This window comes from Dermacentor albipictus, chromosome 1 (genome assembly GCF_038994185.2).
Source record: "Dermacentor albipictus isolate Rhodes 1998 colony chromosome 1, USDA_Dalb.pri_finalv2, whole genome shotgun sequence".
NCBI classification, from domain to species: domain Eukaryota; kingdom Metazoa; phylum Arthropoda; class Arachnida; order Ixodida; family Ixodidae; genus Dermacentor; species Dermacentor albipictus.
The window spans coordinates 85,696,384-85,703,047 of NC_091821.1; the positions used below are offsets into that span (position 1 = coordinate 85,696,384).

General features: G+C 44.8%; 1 long non-coding RNA gene across 1 annotated transcript; it reads right to left on the reverse strand.

The window, feature by feature from the left end:
- Nucleotides 1-2,564: 2,564 nt before the first annotated feature.
- LOC135896224 (uncharacterized) lies at nucleotides 2,565-5,473 on the reverse strand. Its single transcript, XR_010562636.1, has 2 exons — nucleotides 3,392-5,473; nucleotides 2,565-3,286 (listed from the first exon to the last, which is right to left on the reverse strand). It is a non-coding gene; the product is annotated as an uncharacterized lncRNA (long non-coding RNA).
- Nucleotides 5,474-6,664: the final 1,191 nt, after the last annotated feature.

The following is a 6,664-nucleotide window of genomic DNA, read 5'->3' on the forward strand; positions in this document are numbered from 1 at the left end:
CCGCTATTGCTCACTAAACGTATTCTAAGCCAGTATTTGTGCGATGTATTGTTTTTGAAGCTTATTATGTAATCCAGTGTATGCTGTGGCATTCAAATGCTTCACCATATAATTGCGGCGTGGTGCGTTTTTAATTCATGAATTCGTTCCCTGCGTAGCTGCGATATGTTAGTTATACAACAAACTTGCACTGCGAATTCCTCTGCCTATGTTTTGAGGCATACGTCATGGTTCACATTGTCAGCGAAACCCAGGGTCTGATAAGTGCTTTCGCCCACGATGTTAATGCTAAGGTTATATTTTGACGCTTTTCGAACACAGCACCGCCAGTGGACCGCGCGAAGCACTTGTCACGCATTCGTTTTGCCGATGTTGCAGGTTGGCGTTATTTTGCTTCAAACTTCCTCTTAAGCTTGTATCATATGCTTGGCTGCTGATGTTCCTCTTCTTACCATTGTCCGCCCATGGCATAAACGAATGTTTGGCTCGAAATGAAAACATTCTGCCCTAATACACACCGCATGTGCGTAGAATGCTTAAACATTCATACCATATTAGTAAATGCTCTGGAATTACTGTGTCTACCTTCGCAGTAAAGGCAATTCCTTGAAAGGCAAATGGAAGTGTGCAACGTGTCGAACAAACTATTAAAAGGGGTTGGGGAGGGTAGAGAGGACATGTCATTTAAACTGTATGAAAGCCAAAAACCCGAATGTAAGCTTGACCATCTAAATGCAAACATTTTAGCGACGCTGAGAAGCGAGAGCTATGTCGATAGCCCGCCTCGCAAATTGGGAAAGCCGCGGGTCGTTCCCTTTTCACAGGAGTGAGTGTAACTGTGATTAATCACATACATTTCGACCTTTTCAACCACTTCTATAATAAAAAGCTGGTGCAATAAGTTCGCGTTGTCGTACATACATTTCTTATATTTGTACAGCGTTTTTCCCCCCAAGTACATGCCTACGTCATCGCTGGCTGGTCACTGTCGTGATTATTCTGTCGATAAACGACTGAAACCGACTCATCGAAAACGAAGCCGAAGGAGAAGGCCGCGCTGCTTTTCTTGTGAATACACGCGAACGCTTATCTGTGCATTGTAAGTAAGGAAGAACTTATAATAATAAAAAAGTATACTGCAATTCAATACTAATAAAAAGAGCAAAAACGTCGTATGCTGGTAGAAGTTCACGTGGTGCACCTCTTATACAGCTCCCTTTTTTGCCCGCGTGGGGCGCCAAAGGTCGTTTTTCGTGAATTTTAGTGATGATGTAAAAATATAAATCCACGTTTAATAAGAAAGATATGGTTCGTTTTAGGCACTACGATAGGGAATTATTCCATCAGCGACGTTATCTCGATTCATGTTCTAAGCGGTTGTCTGTCCCTTTCAAGGAACAATTAACACATTTCCGTTGCTGTTCTAAACATTGTTTTAAAAGCTCAAAATTCTTTTCCGAAATATCGTGCGGCGCCACTAGTGGTAGTCGAACATTCTACTTCCTAGTCACACCATTATGCTACAGCAGCAAAGAATAGAACGCCTCGAGAGCACGCTTACACCGCAAGCTGCAAGCATTCGCTGACTGCACGATCTGTAGCGTATCCATAAAGCAGCACCGAGTTGAAAGAAATTAAACGAAGTCAGTGGCAACAACCGAAAGGCGGAATAGAAAAGAGGAGGAGATAAAACCTGTGTTTCTTAATTTCGCTCCCACTCGGAAACACCACCTCCACAAATAAGGACACAGACTACAATATTCACACACACAAAAAAAATGCTTTTGTGTCTTATCGAAAGGAAATTGCTCGCGATACTCAGTAAGTGCTTCTTATATCCGATGCCTCCTCTGTGACAAAGAAAGGCTACCTTATTATTATTTTGCATTTTCTGTGATTCATTTATGTCTCCTTGAATAAATATTAGTTTCGAAAATTACAAGAGTAAGAAGCCAATTCACAGTTACTATACCATTAGTGCAATTATTTAAACTTGCACATTCTTACGTTTAGCCTTTGCTTTATGTATTTTATAGCGAAGTTCATGTTACTACTCTTGTCTAGAGAAGGCAGTGTACCTCATTATACAATATATTCTTTCATTTATTGTCTGTTTATTCTCATCTTCGATCCTTATCTATTCTTTTATTTATTTATTTATTTATTTATTTCATTTTTGAACCATATTAACAATCGGTTCGTGGTGTATCCCTCCCAATTAGTTTGTGCCATTAATTGAGGCTTCGTCATCATCATCATCGATGCCATATGAAACATTGCCAGAATTACTGCGAATATTGTTGCAAAAGATATCGTGTCACTTGTGCGCATTAGGCACGAAACTCCAACTTTTTTTATATTTCGCTATACTTCTTTAATGACGTGGAACGGTTATTTCCGAAAAGCTTACAATTAAACAGTCGCTTAATTAGGCGTTTCCTATGACACTCTGCAACATCTTCCTGATTGGAAGTAATTCAGTAAATTGAAGACTTCCGAAATTTGAGAACTAATCGCGACTAATTAGGCAATCACAATATAAAAAATGAGACTTGATCAATTGCTGAACTAAGAAAACCAAATTTATCAGGAACTAGCAGAAACATTTACAAGAACAAATACGCCAAGATCCGCATTCATTAAAAGACAGAGAACTTCAATGTGAATTATACAGTTGCAAACTGAATGCTAGATCAACTGAAGAGTAAATTCTTAAGAGTAGCCTTGCACAACGTCACGTCGTCACAAAGCGCCTTACAAGGTTGTCGAAGCACCTGCCCACGGTGAACCAGCTCAGGCCGACAAAAGTGTAGTCTAGTAACAAGCACGTACAGATACAGCTTGAATGTTGTGAACTTATATCACGAGCCTGTCTGGTAGTTTAGTTGACGGAAGCCAGTGCCAAGACGTTCAGCTGCGTGATCTCCCTCCTTATCTGGCTGGTGGTCTCGCTGAGGCACTATCCCCTGCTGGTCACTGTACCATACAGGGAGATGTGGCTTGCGAAGCTGTGCTAGCTGTGCCACAAAAAGGCACTTGACAATCGACCCTTTTTCCGGCGAATAGGATAACTGCATTGATGTGGTGCCCCTCATATTTCAGGCAAGACGCCAAAGTCAAGCGCAGTCGTAGCCACATATCAAACTAGTGCCCGAAGCCAAGCTGAAACTATCGTCGTAGCCGCTGGAAACGTCGTTTAGGAATAATCCCATGTAGCAGCACTTCCAGTTAGTATAGATGCCATTCCGGGGTCATAAAAATTGATCCAGGGCAGCGCCCGAGTCACCTGCAAAATAATGATTGTCCGTTATTCTCACGAAGTTTTACACATGATGCAATGCGTAGTGCTTGGCCATGATATGAAGGGTTTTAATCGTGTATGTCGTCATACCTTTTGCTGTGACCAATGGTCGCTACATGTGCCTCCGCTTCTTCTGTTTCAACTTGAAAGCAGGAGTAGATATTGAAGCTTTCGAGTCTGGAGCTCCCGACGCGAGCGGCCACACGCCAAAGATATTAACTTGTCTATCGTCGTCAAGAGAGTCATGTTTGAACCGATAATCATCACCAGCCTTTTGGAAATGGCTGGCCTGTCCTGCGGCGGGTCTTGTAGCGTGGAGTTGAGCTTCATGCCAGGCATAGTCACGAGTGCCGCATTGCACAACTTCCTGTCGTTGTTCATGAAGCATTGTGCGCGTTGTACACAAAAAAGTTATTGTAACAACTAGTTGCCTATGTTCAGCATCGTTCTTCTGGTGAGCAAGTCCGTGATCATAATAACAGTGACCTGCTTACAGCGCTCGTCGTGCAAGATCTACCACATGTCCTTGCAACGCATGCACCAGGCGCCGACGGCCAGTAGCATCGATGTCCAGGTGACATATACACGACTCGCGAAGATGCGTGGAAGCTGTTCAAGACAAATCTGTTGTGGTCGACAAAAGTTCATTGTCTTGGTGTCACAAGCTTCTATAGAAATCACAGCTCTATCCCCGCGAGGTTTTTTTCCAAGGCTCGCTTGTGGGCTTAGAGTTCGAAAGCCGGCATCAATCCGTTCGGCTGCATGATCTGGTGACAGATCTCGCTGATGTATTTGCTCGGGCACTACTCGCTGGTGCGCGAAATGCCCTAGAAGGATATAGTGGCTTTCGAAATAGCATTTGGTGCGCGGCTTCACCATGGGCTTCAATAAATTTTGCGTCAGCATTTCGTTTGGCCTTTTCTTCTACGGTTGTTGGAAGATCTTCCACAGGTTCAGAAAAAGGTAGAGGAGGCAAGGTGATGGGGCGGGAGGCGGCGTCTTGCGCAGGTTCCTAGCAGATAGGTGGTTTATGGCAGTATCTCGTTGCAAGCAGTGACAGCCGTACGTAGCGTTGACTGGGATTTCCTTCAGCGGATTTTTCTCCACCCAGTACGACCAGGTATTTGCACCTCTAAGGAAGGTGAATCATCCTAGCGCTCAGTTCGTTGCGATCGCAGTTGCACTTATGCTCTGGAGGTGACGTGAGTCATCCAAAGGTCGTCATACTCCGCTTATATTTACTGAAGAAGCTCCACATAGAGCTGATGGGTGGTGGCTGGTAGAGGATTGCTTTGGACGAGTTCATGTCCACATCGGTTTACATTGGTCGCGTCATAGTAGCCGTACTACACTTCCGGTCGACGGTGTCAGGAGGCGTCGATGTGGAGGACCATGTAACGTAAATAAGCCTTGTCTGGCATTGAGTACCACCATACGCGAAGGGTATTCAAAGCATCTTGCAGAATACCAATGACGCGGTTCCGACATACTATGCTCAGAATGGGTAGCTTTACCTGATTAGTGTGCTCATTCCTCTGGAACGTTCGAAATTTCCTCGAAGTCGTTCTAGTGTACACAAGGTGAAAACAAGCCCCATGCAGTCAACCTGCGGAATTTGACCTCCCGCGGAGCTTCCCGACAAGACTTGGCACACTCCTCCGAGGCTTCACGGTCGTGGTGGCGGACGTCGCTCCTCGGAATCCGCACGCAGAAGTGGTCGCCGTTTAGGTGGGTCAGTCTTCCCAACTTGCCTTTGTCGGTTATCGCTGGAAGGGACAGAGGAGCGTAAGCGGAAGCTGCTGGATCTTCAGGTCGTCGTCGCGCGACTCGCTGCTGATGCCATTAATTGGGAGGAGTTCTAGGAGGCGTGGCCATAGGCTTGTTGTCATTGGTGGACACCACCTTTGCCGCTGGCCTTGTCGCCGCCTTGACCAATTCCTATGCCGGCCGCTACGATGCTGCTACAGCAGCACCGCAGCGGCCGGCATCGGTGCTGGAGAAGGTTTTCGTGCGCAGCTGACATGCAAGCGGAGCCACCTCACTTCCTCCGCCAGTCTCCCCGATGTCCGCGCCGACCGCAACTTTCGACATTGTTTCTTTCCAACCTATAGGACGGACAGAGCAGACTACCTCGTCACCGAGGTGAAAATGCGTCCGGTGTCCGACATTGGTTTTCTTCTTCTTCCGTGATAGAGCGTGTCTCGAGCCCACATGGGCTCCAAAGTGTTGACTAAAAAGGCGAATTAAACATTCCATGTTGACTTTGTTGTCCTAATGAAAAACAAAAGGTATCTTGGCGGGATGTATCCAGTGTTAATATATATAATAGGATAACAGTCACCGAGTAACGACAGCTTCACCTGTTTGTCACCTAGAATTTCTGGTATGCCAAACATGCCGCTGCGCGAAAATCGCGTATCTCAGGACTCACAATAATGTTCTTGCCTCCATTCATCCAAAACATTCATTTCGTCAAACAACTCAACAAGGAGGACGTCATGAGGTAGAAGCAACAAAAACAACGACGACAGTGACGACGACAAAGAAGGCAACAACAACAAAGTGTTATATCTTGAAGGCACATCATCATCATCGTGATCATCATCATCATCATTATAATCGTCATCATCGTCATCATTACTCGTGTATCCCAATAAAGAATGTTATTTTTTGAAGCTGCGAAGTGACTTGATGCGGATATATTTGTAAATGTTTTGTGCATTGTCTGTTCGCTTTTTCTCACGAGTTTCTGCTAATGACCACTAAATGTATTCTAAGTCAGCACTTGTGCAATATATTATTTTTGAAGTGTATTATGTAACCCAGGGTATGATGTGGCATTCAAATGCTTCCCCATATAATTACGGCGTGGTACGCTTTTATTTCATGAATTCGTTTCCTGTATAGCTGCGATATGTTGCTTATACAATAAACTCGCACTGTGAATCCCTCTGCCTATATTTTGAGGGATACGTCACGGTTCACAATGTCAGCGAAACCAAGTGTTCGATGAGTGTGCTTTCGCCCACGATGTTAATGCTAAACGTTGCTTTAAAATCTCAAAATAATTTTCCGAAATATGGAGTGGAATCTCTAGTGCTCGTCGAACATTCCTCTCTAGCCACTCCAATATGCTACAGCGGCAAAGAATAGAACGCCTCCAGAGCCCGCTTACGCCGCAAGCTGCAGTGATTCGCTGGCTGCACGACCTGTAGCGTATCCACAAAACAGCATCGAGTTGAAAGAATGAAAATGAAGTCACTAGTAACAAGCGGAACGCAGGATAGGAAAGTCAAGCAAGAAAAACCCGTGTTTCTTAATTTCTCCCCCACTCGGAAGCGCCACCTCCACAAATGAAGACTC